Source organism: Centropristis striata, chromosome 11 (assembly GCF_030273125.1).
Source record: "Centropristis striata isolate RG_2023a ecotype Rhode Island chromosome 11, C.striata_1.0, whole genome shotgun sequence".
NCBI lineage: Eukaryota > Metazoa > Chordata > Actinopteri > Perciformes > Serranidae > Centropristis > Centropristis striata.
In genome coordinates, this window is record NC_081527.1 from 2,935,014 (window position 1) to 2,951,488 (window position 16,475).

At 35.0% G+C, this 16,475-nt stretch overlaps 1 pseudogene; it reads left to right on the forward strand.

Annotated features, from left to right (window-relative positions):
- Positions 1 to 3,471: 3,471 nt before the first annotated feature.
- LOC131980924 (immunoglobulin lambda-1 light chain-like) lies at positions 3,472 to 15,897 on the forward strand (annotated as a pseudogene).
- The last annotated feature ends 578 nt before the right edge of the window (positions 15,898 to 16,475 follow it).

Genomic DNA, 16,475 nt, shown 5'->3' on the forward strand with positions numbered 1-16,475 from the left:
AGAAGAAGAAGACCAGCTTTCATTGAGATTTGCTGTAAATCAGAGAAAAGTGTGTTTCTTTCCTCAGAGTCCTCGTGTGATGTGTGAGAATAGAGCTGCAACAATTAGCAGATTAATCCACTCGTTGCAGCTGTTTTTACAATCAAATCATCATTTTAGTCATTTTACAAGCTCAAATGTCAAATATCTGCTGGTTCCAGCTTCTCCTATTTAAAGAGTTCATGCTTTTATTGGTCATATATGGTCATAAACTTATATTTACTCATATTTAAACATATACAGACTCTTGGTTTATTAAGTTTGAATTGATGTGTTTGGGCTGTGGGAAATTATAACAGGCAATGTTTTATTATTTTTCACATTTTATAGGTAAGATAATATAAATGAGATTTGACTGGAATCAACTCCAGTGAAAATCCACCTTTAAACTTTAATGTTGTGTTGAATCATTCAAATCTACTTTAATGAGTCAAAACATCTTTCTTCATTTGAGTTAATATATCGCATCAAAACATGCCAAACACTTCTGGCTTTTCAAATATGAATATTTAATGCTTTTCTTTATCATATGTGGTCATAATCTTATATTTACTTATATTTAAAGGTGTTGGTTTATTAAAACAAGACATTTGAATTCATGTGTTTGTGCTGTGGGGATTTATAACAGAGATTTTTTTTACTATTTTCTGACATTTCATTGATAAGATGAATAATATTCGACTACACATATTCTTTATGATGCTATGACATTTTATTTAGTTTATAATGAAATAAAGTAATATCCAACAAAGTAATGTTGTGAAAATGTTTGATGGAATAACATAATAATGTCTGCAATGAATTTAATACATTTCTTTAATCATTTCATAAAAATGATTTAATTGGTATTTTATAATAGAGATAAGGAACAGTCAGTCAGTATAATAGATAAACCAGCTGACATCTGTGATGCTTTCAATGCACATTTTGTTGCTGCTGGAAACCATTTTGATATATTATATCCTGGTCTTACTGGTCAGCTGCTGCCTCATGTGTCTCCAAACCACCACTGTTCAAACCACACCTCCCTGTTTACACTGCAACCTTTTACGTCTCATGCTGTTATCAAAGCACTTCAGGGTTTAGACTGCAAGAAATCAACAGGTGAGGATAAAATAGATCCTTATTTTTTAAAGCTTGCTGCTCCTCATATAGCAGACCAAATGACATACCTGTTTAATCTGTCCATTTCTTCTGCTGTTATCCCTCAGGTATGGAAATCAGCACATGTTGTCCCACTACATAAGAGTGGTGATAAATCAAACCTCAACAACTATCCACCAGTTTCCAAACTGCCCTGTCTCACTAAGGTTCTAGAATCTCTGGTCAACAATCAGCTCCAAACATTCCTCTCACTAAATGATGTGCTGAGTCCCCTACAATCTGGTTTCACATCAAAACATAGTACACTTACTGCTATTACATCTGTTACAAACAATATTATATGTGCCATGGACAAAGGAAATGATTGTGCCGCCCTCTTTGTAGATTTATTCAAAGCATTTGATACTGTTGACCATGCTCTGCTAGTACAGCGTGAAGAAATCACAACACAAGAGATTTCTGAATGGAGTCTGGTTTGTGATCTTGTGCTGATGTTAAATGTTAAAACAGTCGACAAATTCAAATCAAGCACGAGACAACCTCTATTCCTTTATGTAACTTTTATTAAGAAACTTTTCTCCATCAAATAAATATAATAAATCTGGAATATGTTGTAATAATAATAATAATGTAGTGAACAAAAAAACCTTTTTTGTCCAGTTTACAAATTTCAGTTACATTCAAAACTCATCATCATCATCATCATCATCATCATCATCATGTGGGTACCTGCACTTCCTGTGACTAACCACAGGGTGGCGCTCTCTGTCTGTGATAAAGTTCAGTTTGTATCACACAGCCATGTTGTTAGAGCTTATTTATGGCTGTGACTCCTTTCTAACACCGTAAAGAGACATGTGATGTCACACATGTGATGCAATATGTTTTCACGTTGAAAATGAACCAACTGCTCAGAATTATACCCTACGTAATAGAAGACAAATCTGTGGAAATAATATGAAATGTATCATGACTGTTCCCTCAACGTCTTAAAGGAACAGACTGACATTTGTCTCACAGTGTTATTCCATTAAAGGGAAACTGACAAAGAATGTTCACAAAGTATTTCATCATAAAATAAGCTGCTGTTTGACTTATTTTCATTTAATTGATCAAATTATTTAAATAAACTCAAACAATAGAATACAATAAATTGTAAAATAGATTGTTATTTTGATGGAGAAATGGATATTAATGATACAAATCAAAAAATAGAAAATTGTATTTCCAAAAATATAAATAATGTTTATAAATATCAAAAATAACAATTATAAAAATTATAATAACAATTATTATTATTATTATTATTATTACCATCATAAAACAGAATTAAAAAATGTGAAAAAAAGAAAAGATATTGATATTTTGATCGACAAATGGATATTAATGATGAAAATGAATAAGTTAATTGACAATAATAATTACAAAAAATAGTAATAGTAATTATACAAAATAACAACAGTATTAATAAAAATAAAAATAATTATAATAACAATAATTATCATCATCATTATGAAACCTGATTAAAAACAAGCCAAATATAAAAGAAATGAAATACATTCAAAGGGAAAACTGGCAAAAAAAAGTAAAAAAAAGTATTTAATCATAAAATAAACTGCTATTTGACTTATTTTCATTTTATTGATCAAATTATATAGATGAGCTCAAACAATATAATATAATAAATAGATAAATATAATACAAAAGATTGATATTTTGATCGACAAATGGAGGTTAATGATGAAAATAAAAATAGAAAATAGCATTTGAAAAAATATAAATGATTATAAACAACAACAATGAAAATAAAAATAATCCAAATTATAATAACAATTATTATTATTATCATTATTATTATTCATAATAATAATAATAATAATAATAATAATAATAATAATAATATCATTACCATCAAAAAACAAATTAAAAACTATATGGAAAAAAATGACAAATATAAAATAATTAAATTTAATTAAAAAATGAAATACAGTAAATAATTAGACTGCAAACAAATAAATGGAGCTCTATTAATAGCCAGACTAAAACAATAAAAGACAATAAATGAATAAATAAATGAATACATAAATGAATAAATAGATGAAACTAAGGAGATGTTGAGTTTCCTTTTAAAAATCTCTCCATTCTCTGCTGCCCTCAGGTCTTCAGGAAGGCTGTTCCAGAGGCGTGGACGATAGTAAGAAAAGGACGCCTCATGGTGGGTTTTGGTTCTGACTTTAGGGATTATTAAAAGGCCACGAGCAGAAGACCTGAGGGTTCTACAGGGTTCATACGCTAAAAGCAACTCTGAGAAATAAATAGGACATAAAACATGAAGAGCTTTATAAACAATCAAAAGGACTTTAAAATCAATTGTGAAGCAAACAGGCAGCTAATGCAGAGACTTTAAAACAGCTGAAGACTCTGTTTAATATTAGTGTGAAGACACAGGAAAGTGAGGTGCTTTGAAGCAGCCTTATCTCTCCACCACAGGGGCTGATGGGAGGTCTGAGGACCTGTTAGAAACCACGTGGCCCTCGTCTGATCTCGCAGCTCCTCCTTGTTTGGCCTCAGCTGCATCAGAGCGCCACTTCTCCCCAGGTTCACCAGAGGAAACACCGCTGCACAAAATGCTTTTCCTCCCAGCTGCTGCTCTGTGCTGTCTGTGCTCAGGTGAGTGTTTCCAGCCAATCAGGAGCCAACAAACTCCACCTTTAACAAACACTGTCACACTCACCTTCATCTACCTGTCTGTCTCCACACAGCGCTGGCTGCCATGGCAACACAGCTGCTTCAGGAGGATTTAACATGGACCAGGAGAGTTGGTGAAAGAGTCTCCTTCAGCTGTCGAGGCACTGAACAGTGTGATGAACCTTTTGTATTCTGGTACCAGAAGAGAGACACAGAAACATTCACACTGATTCTGCGTTATGACACGGATGATGGTGAAATATATAAAGGTTTCAATCATCCTCAGAAAGATGATTTCTCAGCTGTGAATAAACAGAACGGCTGGGAGTTGCAGATCCAGAGCGTTAAACTAAATCATTCAGCCACCTACTACTGCTGCTGTTTAAAGTTTCTTCCCCACAGTGATAAAATATCCCTGCCGCCTGTACAAAAACCTCCAGATGAACAGATGTCAAACAGTGTCTGTGACAGGAAGAGAGCAGTAAACCACAGCCCAGGTTCACATATTTCACCTCCATCTTAGCCAGAGTCACAAACACACTGAACTGAGGGATTTATTTTCTTTACTGCTGTCACGATTTATTTGATATGATATTTATTCATATTTTTATCAGATATTCCAGCAGGTTTATTGTTGTTCCACACAGTGAGGACAAACTAGCAACATAGAGACACAAAGATAAAAGAAGTGAAAGAGAAAAGAGTCAAATGAATATTACAAATAAACGGAGTCAAAAACATCAAGAAGTCTTGTTTGAAAAGCAGTTTGTAATTAAAAACATGATGAAACAAAAACAAGCTTCAGCATTTTGATAAAGATTAAAATCCTCTGCTTTGACCTGCTGCAGGAATAAAGTCCGTTCCTCCTCACAATGCTGACCTGCTTCCTGTGGCTCCTTCACAATAAAAGCTTTCTTCCATCACATGTTGGAACAGATTTGAGCAGATCATTTCACTTCAGTAAATGATACAAGTGAATTGTAGGATTTGTGACAGTTCCCCCTCAACAGAGATTTGGTAAATGTATTTGGATTGAATGAAGGTTTTTCTCTGTGAGCAGTGGGACCTTTGGCTCCGTCTTTACATCCAAACAAAACTTTGATCCAGAACAAGAGAACTGTTGGCCTGATTTCTATCACATCTACAGTGGATGTTGATGGTCCCCAGAGGATGAATCCTCATATTTATACAAGTTTTAAGATCTCATTTTAACTGCTAATCAACAGAGAAATGTCTCATGAGCGTATGTGACAGAACATTAATATACAAGATATTTGAAGGTTTGAAAACAAAGAATAATGATATTAATGTCAAAGCCTATATACATACATCCAAACACTGAGATCACTTTTAGATTTCACTTGGCAACAAACCTTTTCCAGCAATAAGGTTCATTCTGGCTTTATATTTTTGACCTTCAGGTCAACAGAAATATTTGAGTGTTGACAATATTTGTCCTAAAGTTTAGTTTGAGTTGTTCACTGTTTGTTTGTTTAAACAGTAACTCTGGTCTCATATGTTGACCTGATTTAAAAAGTAGGAGGATAATAATAATAATAATAATAATAATAATAATAATGGGCTCAGCACCCCTAAAACTTGGAGTAAGAAATGTTGTTATTCTAATATTTTTGTTCGTCTTTGACAAACTTAAATGATGTCCAAAACAAACTCCGTAGTTTGTGGTTTAAATGTAAATGTTAAGGATGAAAATGAAAACACCCCCGCTTAGCAAATGGTATCATCCTCCTCTCAGCCGCTCCCTCTGCACCGCTCCGCTGGCCGACCGGCATCCAGCGACACACGCAGAGTGAGAATCCTTTAGTTGTCGTGTTGGGAATCAACTAAGTAAGTTGCTCCAGCTCTGTCTCATACTTCTTTCCTTTTACCTGGAGTTGTTCACATTCAGATACCATATCGGAGAGTACTGGAGTCCAGGCACCGTTTTCCAGTTAGTTAGCCCGGTTAGCTTCGTTAGCGCCATTAGCGCAGCTACAGTCAAACTGGAGCGGTCCGTTTATTAAACAAAAGGAGCAGTGCCACAAATTAACTGTGTACCTGTGAAGTGCGTACTTGTGTCTCTGTTGTTAAAGTTTATCGTTACTTTAGAGACATAATTTCACGTCAAGCGCATCTTTTTCTGGTCCGTCGTCATGGAAACATGACTCCCTGTCAGGGCATTTGGACCAGAGTGAAAACAAACGACATAATCACTGTATAATACCAGTATGTGTGAAAACACTCACTGTGGCTTTTTAAATGAATTGTTATTTATTCCTAGTTCATATTTGATATTTTTCAGTTGTATCTTACTGTCAAAGTAGACAATAAAAAATAGTTAAATGTTTTTCTTTGCTGTATTTATTCATGTTTTGCAGAGGATTTAACCTGAACCAGACTTTGCAACAATAATAATCACATTACATTCATGCAGACGTAGTAGTATATACTACACACACACACACACACACACACACAGTAGGTCTATATATATAGGCTATTTATAACACAAAGGTATGAGATGTGTAAAAGATAACTCCTACACTGTAAAACCCGACAAGTTCATATATCTCCAAAAAATTGGTGAAACTGATTACATCGAAATTTTCTAGTTTCACTTACTCAACTTTGTGTGTTATATTGACATTTTAAATTAAGTAGCTTTAACTATTTAACTATAAATTAAAAACATTACTTAATTTAAAAGCAAAACTGCAAGTTAGTTTACCTTGAAACATTTTATGTAATCAGTTTCAAAAAATGTTTTAAGTAGCTTTAACTAAAAAGCCCCAAATACATATGTTTTGAATAGAAAAAAATATATAACATTTGAAATGCCAGACCAAATTTATTGAGTAACCACAATTAAACAGTGTCGCAAATGGAGGAATACATTCCAAAAATAGTACAAGGGCCTTGCAAGAAGACTTGAGGACTCCTAATCACTTTGTTACATAAGGACTTATCAAAAACAGCTGCCAAACGGTAACATTAAAAATGCAAGCATTATTTAAAACACAGTCCAGAACCTCAAAACAATGTTTGTCCTATGAAGGAAGGAAAAAAAACCTTTTTATTTTCCATGCTCAACTCTTAATATTTTGCTGAACCCTAATTACTTCAATACGTTAAACACTTCCATAAACGTTATCCAACTTTGGCATCCAAAATGTATCCATTACATCTTCCAAAACTTAAAAAACTGCCTTTAAAAAAACCCAAAAAACAATCACTTTGTGACAATATGAATGAAATCCTCTGTCACACATTACACATTATTCAGACACTTTTAGACATTTCCATAAAACTTTGTATACAAATGTTACAACCTAAATGTACATAGTACATTCAATAACACAACTAAAACCGGGCCTGAGCAATGTTGTGAACTTTGTTTACATATTAGGATCCCTCCACAATCAGCAAGTCATTTTTAAGGGTCAGCACCCGAGGCCTCAACTTCCCATCATCCAGGCCCATAAGTACTTTCTGGATGAAGTCAAACGTGTTTGACATGCCGTTTGGGTAACTTAGATGCAAGGCATAAAAAAGTGCAAAAAGTGTGACAAATGCCTCAGCCATTTTGGAAAATTCCATAACTATGTTACCCTCAAGTACAATTGCAGTCTTCTCTGGGCAGAAGAATGTTGCATCTGTTGAATCTGCACTGATCAACAGGATCCCTACTGGTAGATCTTCAGTGATTGGTTCATCAGACTTCGCCATCTGAAGACAACAACAGAGAACTGTTATGTGAGATAACCTGAGCTATCTCCCAAAGCTGTTTGCAGGCAATTCATCAGTAATGAAGACAGAAAACAGTCAGATAGAACCATCCAAAACAATAATCACAATACATAAATGCAAATGGTTTCTCAGGTCAGTCGCAGGTCACAGTCAATATAAAACGTGGAACAGATTTATATAAAATTATTTATGTAAAATGTAGAACAGAATGTTTTGTCTCCCAGCCTGAAATTTGTTCATTTTACCATGTTATAAACAAAAATGTGATCTTCAATTGACTAAATATTTTCCATTGTCATTGTTGCAAGAAAAAAATGAAAAAAATAGTAATAAATAGAGACTTATTATTATTATTATTATATTTTTAAATGGAATGAAAAATTCAGACTTACACATTTATTTTTATTTTTTAAGCTAAAGAGCTGCATTTCAAAGGCATCCAAAGGAATAAATCATGCTCAGCACTTGAAATTAATTAAATATAGTTGGAATTTACTCAGCACTTCGCACAATATTAAAGATGCTATATGTTGTATATGCCTTTTTTTATGATTTGCATCCATTGTATACCTTACATTATCTATATTACTTATGGAATTACTTATTGCCTGCAACAAGAACCTGAATGCAATATGGTCAGCAGAAGAGAAGAAACATTTGCTGAAAAAATTCTCACAGACAAGGTCCATATCTAGTGATATAGGTTGAAACATAAGCAAATATATGTCTTTTTTTATTTCATTTTTTAATTATTTTTTTTCTTCCTGCATTGCAGCAACTTAAACAATGTAACAAAATAAAAATAAATACCAGTAATTGTATTGTATTGTTGCAGAGCAAATGCTTAATTGTACTTACATCCCAAAACTTCAGAAATGTAGAGTCATCTTCATGAAGATAAGCTGGGAGGGCACGAAGGACAGCAGCCCGTTTGATGTGAACATCAACTTGTTCCTTGCGTGTAAGAACAAAACAGAATAACAGTAACTAAACAGATATGAATTATTATATATCTACACAAACACATACACCGACATAGTACAACTTTTAAGCACCAACAATCTTAAGCAATTGACCTGGTGGTCATAAGCATCAAAGAGCTGACCCAGAGTGTCAGCTACTTTCCCTGTGCGTGCAGCTCTCTTTCTGAACAAGCTCTGAAGACGGGGGGCATGTCGGTCCAACTCAGCATAGAACTGGTTCTTCAGGTTGATGTTTGCAATCCTGTGAAACTCGGCACAGACCTGTACAAAGTACATGAATGTTTAAGTCAGATTGTAATGTATATGTGGCCCTGTAAGGAGATATAAACAGCAACAAAGCATTCCTGAATGCTGCCCAGTACTGCCAAACATTGACCTTGAACTGTTTCAAGTTTGGGGGAAAACATCCATACCACTACACTACCAAATCACACTCAATGGTATTCACTGCAAACCTGAATGGATATTTTCAGCTTATCACTGACAAAGTCAGTCTGAAGAATGAAATTGAATACATGTGCCTAGATAGATTTACTTAAAAAAATATTGTTTACCTGTGACTCTATTTTAAGAGCAGGCCAGCGTTGCAGGATCTCTCCAACAGGTAGGTCATCATTTATGACCTCTTTGCGCCGTAGGCCAAGCCATGGTAAAATTAAACAATATTCTCAATAATTGAAAACAATATTCTCATCAATTGAAAACAATATTCTCATGAATTGAAAACACTTGTGAAACAGGTTTTAGATGAATTTGATTGTGGTGCATTAATTTACATTTCAGCAACTATGCAAAACAAATATCGAAAAAAGCTTAATGTTTGCCAATAACATACCAGGTTGAAGACTCTGTATGTCGGCCTGTTGCTTCAGCCTTCAGAGAGAAAAGAATGACATTTTAAGCAAGAAAATACACTTTCAACGAAAGCATTATGTACAATATCTTTGAAGTATTACATTGATTAATGTATTGACCTCACACAGTGTGAAATGTCTTAATCCCAAACTTATTAAAATAGGTTTATGAACATATTTCACTTTACTCAGACTTAAGATCTTGCTAATCTATAGATATTGCAACAAATGGATGATGTATGTAAAATTGTAAATAGTTCTTATATCTCTAAACCAAGACATAAAAGGGTATTGCTACACTCTCTGGTTAAGAAGAGAGATAGTATCTATTTTTTATTTATTATTATTTGTTTTCAATAAAATCTTATTTCTGTTTGACAGTCGGAATGACCTTAACCATGCAAAGACTGGGAACACTTGACCGCTGGACTGCGATTATTTTTCCACACTGATTACAAGCCAGTTTACGTGCGTTACAAAAAAACAGAAATAGTCCGGTAAAACGTGAAATTGAAACTGATGTGACCTTAACTTTAAAGTTAAACCCTCCATACAAAACATTAACATTCAGTAACCGTTAAGCCGAGACATGCCCGGACATGCATGCCGATGAAACATGCAGTTCCAGTCGACATTGTGTGGTAAAATCAACTTTATGAAATTTACCAGACAACTTTCTACACAAGACAAAATTTCCACTTCGACATAAAAATCCCACAAGTCCACTTTCTAATCCCTCTTTACATGTAAATTAGCTAGCAGTTAAGTGAGGCATTTACAAATTAAGCTAGCCAAATCACATTTAACGGACAGATACAAATAACTGCAGACAGCCCGAATGCACACCGTTAAAATATGGCGCTTAAACAACTCTTAACTTACCAAATTAGTGCTCCCAAAGCGAATATGAAAATAACGGAGGTCAGGGCGGTGAGGGCGGTCAGCACGGCGTTCACTGTTAGCGACTCCTGCTGAGAAAGTTGCTTCGTTCTCGGCTTTTCTTGACGACGCGAGTAGCGGTAATGGCGGACTTTCGCACGTGATGTGACGTCATCAAGTTTACTGTCAAACTATTTGAGTACAGTGACTAAAATAAATGAAAGCGGTCGAAAACTGTTAACTTAAAATTACAAATTTGTACTAATGACTCAGAAAATATGTGGTGTATTAACTTTTTTAATTTTTTGAACACATATTATTTAATTTAACAAGCTTTTACTGTCCGGTCTCTCTGTGTGTGTGTGTGTGTGTGTGTGTGTGTGTGTGGTCTGCCAGTGACCAATGGACATACGACTGTTCTTTAAAAGAAAAAAGACAGATTCAGGTGAGAGACTAGGGACAGTCCATAATGATCTCTGTCTTGTTTTTTTTCTTCTGAAGAGTGTTAAGCTAAAGTAACAGATAATATAAACCAGCTATCTGTATGTTGTATCAAATTACTTATGTAGGAAATGGTCTGCTACAATATATTTGTGTATGCAAACACAAAAACAACAACAATAAATTGATATATAGTGAATAGTGGCGAGCAAAACAGTAACAACTCATACTCCTATTCTAATTTATTGGCATTACTGTAGGTGGCCTATATTTAGCATTTTGTTGTCCAAGTAGCTGTTACTTTGTTCAGTGACAATAAAGTTCAATCTAATCTAATCTAAACAAAAAAAAGTCTGTTGTGCTTTTACAGTCAGGAGAGTCAGTGTGAATGTTAAAGTCTCCTAGGAGGAGGACAGATGGGGAGACTGAAGACAGTTGTGTGAAGAATTCTAAAAATCTGACAGAAAGGTTGGGTTGGGTTTGGGTGGACGGCAGATAATAGCAATGATGAGGTTTTGGACCGGGGAGTTTAAATGCCAGATGTTCAAAAGATGGTGCAGCAATGACGGAGAGTGGCCGAGGGTTGAGGTCTTGGTGGTGTTTTCCTCCTCCTCGGCCCTTAGAGCGAGGGATGTCCATGTATGAATATCCAGCAGGGAAGGTTTGGTTTAGTGTGAAATATTCCATGGGTTTTTGCCAGGTTTCAGTCAGACAGAGGAAGTCTAGTTGTTTGTCAGTGATGAATTCATTTAAGATGAGGCTTTTATTGTTGAGGGATCTTGTGTTGAACAGGACTTTTTTCAGAGGCTTTTGTTTTGAAGTTTGCATGGAGGAAGTGGGTACTGGGCGAAGGTTGAAGGCATTCACGTGGTGGTTCTCCTGATGACGTGGTGAGTTGTTGTGGTGACAGAATGAGGAAGTGCAGCAGCTGTAGTCGGTCCAGAGAGATGGGACGGGAGCCTCTATGGGTGTAGTGACGGCGTCGTAGAAGTCCAAAGTGTTTTATTGCGGTGATAACTTCGTAACTCTGGTCTCATGTGTTGACCTGATTTAAAAAGTAGGAGGATCACAACTCTTTCTCCTTCAAATCAAAACAAGACTACAGTGCAACACACACTGGCTGTGTGGCCCAGCGTCCTGTCATTGGATGCACACACGTCATAAATCAAAGTAATGGACAATTTAAAGATGTGAGCTGATGATGGTGTTTGATAAAAACTGACCAAAGTCAGTAGGGTTCATCCTCTGAGGAACATGAACGTCTGGACCAACGATCCACGGAGACACTCTGCTAATGTGTCTAAAAAGGACATAAAAGAAGAGACAGTCATGTTAATATGAACATTAGAGAAACACATCATGGAGCTGAAATATGATACTGCTTCATAATGTGGACTGGTTCACCTCAGCTGACACATTCAGCAGCAGACAGGTTTTTGTACGAGTCTTTTTCACTGTGCCAGGCGGATCGTACTACATCTTTGGCTCTGGAACTAAACTGTTTGTAGGTAAGAATAAACTTTCTTTTCCCTTCAGTTGTTTGATTGAAAATGTGTTTTAATGAGTTTCTGCTGCTTGTGACTTTTTTCATCATTAGTAGAGAATTCTTGCAGCCATGCAGCTATTGTTACATAAAAAAAGCTTCATAATTCCTGAAAAGATGTTTAAATCTCACGGCACAACTCAAGTTATTCTTTATTTCTGCAGGAGATGAAACTGATTCATATAGAAAAAGTTTGATATTGGAAATGTTACAAATATACAGTATTTGATCCTTTCAGTAACTCAGCAGCGCCTCTTGTTTTTATTAAACAACACACTATAACTATCACTACAATTGTGTTTTATATGATGATAAACATGTCCTAAAGATATATTTATCATACTGAATATGATATGTCAATTAAATAGAACGTATGGAGACTAATGAGTCATTTCTATATGTGATACAGGATGATATCTAAAGGCACACACTTTTCTGTTTGTGTCAAAACACAAAATAATTATAAATTATATATGATGCTTCACATAAACATAAAGTGAAAACCTTTAGGAAAGTATAGATCAATATTATGCGTTATTTTACTTTTTATGTATTATTTTTTATTAATATTTTGATGTGTTCATTTAGCATATAGAGTAAAGTGTACAGCGGAAAATGTGTACATAATTTTAACACAAATTTAGTTTCTGTATTATATTATATGAGCTCATGTTAAATTCTGTCATATGTTATTTATATGATCATTTCATTTTTGATTAACTCAGGGTCCTTTTTTCATGTTCAATAGTGTTTTTATTCAATTTGGAAGATGCAGAAATGTAATTTTATTTGGGTATCAAAGTTTCAGTTTTATAGTATAAAGTGCAATTAAAAAGTAATCTGATTACATATTTTTGTTATCCAGTGGATCAAGTTGCTATAATGACAAGAATTGCCCTGAAATTTCTGTTCAGCAGCTGAATCCATTTCAGAGTAATCTGCCCCAACCTGCTGATGTTATATTATATTATTTTATATTATATTATAATATATTATATTATATTATATTTCATTGTATTATATTTTATTATAATATATTGCATTATAATACATTATAACATATAAAATATTATATTACGTTATATCATATATTTTATTTAATTTTAGATTATATTCTATTATGTGGCAGTTTTTATTCACATATGACAGAATGAAACATTGTTGCAGGAAGTTAAAATTGCAAGAAAACAGTTTGTGCCAAATATAATAAAATTTATAACAGATAGAAATGGTAAGAATTCATAGTTTAAAAATGCAAAATTATTGAGATCATTAAAACGACAATTGCATTTGATTAAATATGTAAGTTATAATCATGTGTAGAAAATTATGAAGAAAAATTGTTTTTCACTTTCACAATAGTATAATATTTGACTTCATCCTAAAGGATCAAGACCGTCTTTTTATTATATTATATTATATTATATTATATTACATTATGCTATATTACATTATTTTATATTATGTTATTATAATATGTTATATTATATTAAAATATATATTTGAACCTGACACTGACAAATTTGACCATTTTCTAAGTTGAAAATGAAACAGAATGAGATAATTTTCAGATAATTTCTTAAATATATTCAATTAAAAAGTGAACAACGAAAATACATTAAATGTTAAAATGGATAATCGGACAAAGCGATTTTGGAATTTAATGTAAATGTATTTTTAAATATGTTCTGCACATGCTAAATTAATATGGTAATATATTATATAATTATGATATTGTAATATCATATTAACTTTATTTTATTAAGTGGACATTTTCACTTGGTTAAGTGAAAGTTATGAAAAAATGCAATGAAAAAAGTCATAAAATGATTTATGTCTTGATTTGTTCCTATATGAATTGTAAAAGATTTATTGTGGTAAATATGTGGTTAATTTCCCAGACGAGCCCCCATTTAGTCATAACCCGACTCCTGGGCCATGACAAAAACGGGAATGGACACAAAGAATGATGATAAATTAAAGGAGATTTATTGTGATAAAGTCAAGAAATCAGTCCAAATGTGGAGTGTGTCAGTCAGTAACATCAGTAATGTCAATGTGAGTGAATGAACACAGAGTTAAAGCAAAGCCGCCATCCTGTGGCTCCTTCAAGGACACTAACAAAAAGCAGTAACTGGGAGCCTCGCCTCTCAATAACTAGACTCTGGACTGGAGCGTCAACATTCAATATATTGTGTTCCCTAACATGAAAATAATATTTGACATGAATGTAAATATGTGCTTTATTCAAAATGTGTCATATATAAAAATACATTTCCATTGTTTGAAGGTACAAGTCATCATTATATGAAATGAATTTCTATAGGTAAGAAAAATGAATGATAAATAATGTGAAATGAAAGATGTGATCTTGTGTCCCCATATAATCCATGCTGACATTAGATGCTGAGTGTGTTTCATATGAAGGTGAATACAGTATATGTAGTGAACTTTGTGCTGTATTGATGAGTAGTTTAGTGATCAGAGTCCATGTAGTTTCCAGGATCACACTGAATGCAGTGCAGTGCTGTAAGCTGCTGTTGACTGTGTCAATGTGTGTCTGTGCTGCTTGTTGCTGCTGTCAAACTTCAGGTGAGCAGGTAGTGAAGCCCGTGGTGAGCGTGTACCCAGCAGCACCCAGAGCCCACCTGGAGGGGAAGAGCTCCCTGCTGTGTCTGGCCTCAGCCATGTTTCCTCCTCTGGTCCGCATCTCCTGGAAAAGACGAAAGGAGAACGGTCCTCTGGAGGAGCTGCCCCCTGCTGAGGGAGAGCAGCTGGAGCTCAGAGAGTCGGGACACACCGCCGCCATCTTGCTGCTCCCTCGGCAAGAGAGCAGCACGTATAAATACCGCTGCTACGTCCAGCACGAGGGGGGCCAAGTGGAGGCCCCAACAGAACAAGGTAATGAAGGCTCGTTGACTGTGTTCAGCAGTGATTCAGCTTCATGTGGAGACGCTGTCAAAGAGAGCAGAGGAGCAGAGGACTGACATTTCTCACTGCAACTCCAAACATTTCACTCCTTTTCTGTTTCAGAGGTTCCAGCTCCAGCAGCCTCCTGTCCTCCAGAGAGAGAGCCAGCAGACCTGCTAGCTCTGCAGCAAGCTGACTGTAAGATCACCTGCTGCCTCTCCTTCAATCACAATCTTTCCTTTTTCACTTTGCTTTTCAATGCCAACATTTAAAGTCTCTGTCCTGGCTCCGTATAGCTCAAAAGTTGGCTGGGGCCCTGACTTGTTGTCTTCAATAAGGACCTTTGAGCTTTCATTCAAAGTGTAGCCGACCCCTGTCTTCATGTAAAGCTGCTTGTCCCGTCTGGAAAAGTCCAAATTATACTGATGAAAATCTGATGATGTTCTGATGACATTTACACACTGTGTGACTCTCTCTCTCTCTCTCTCTCTCTCTCTCTCTCTCTCTCTCTCTCTCTCTCTCTCTCTCTCTCTCTCTGTGTGTGTGTGTGTGTGTGTCAGGGTCCTTCCAGTCTCAGTGCAGGGTGAAGCTGCTCTGCCTGCTGTACACAGTGCTGATAGTGAAGAGTCTGGTGTTCTGCTGTGGACTCTCTCTGCTGATGATCATTAGAAACAAGGGACCGTCCACCAACTGCACACATGCTGACTGACTGTTTTCTGCCTTTTCTCACCATCAAATCTCATCAATTCATCTCATTCATCACGCTGATCAGTATTCAAAAATATCAATGATGACGTGTTGTGGTTGTTATGTAAAAGGAAGACACAGTCATCCTAAAATATAAATACATATATACACGTATATATCTGCAGTTACTAAGTGTACATTTTGTCTGGTGTTATTGTGATACTTTAGTTAATTTCCACTTTGAGTTGCGACCTGTATAATAATAGAGATTTATTCTCAATCATTAGCTTCTTGTAGACATGTTATTAAGTATTTTCTGTTTATTTGATTAATTTTCATCAAGTTTGTCAAATTCTTTCAGAGAAACATTCTCAATAAAGTGAAAAATCACAGACCGTGTCTTTTTTGAAACCTCCTTGTTCTGATGTATTTCAGTTTGACTTCAGAGCAAATAATCAGAAACAGAATCTCTTAGGTTGGATGTGTATGTTGACAGCTACATTTAATGTGACTCTGGTTGTAAGTAGCTCTGAATATACTTTCACACAGCGCCATGAACAAATGTACAGGAAGAAATGAATAGAAGCACACACAGAACAA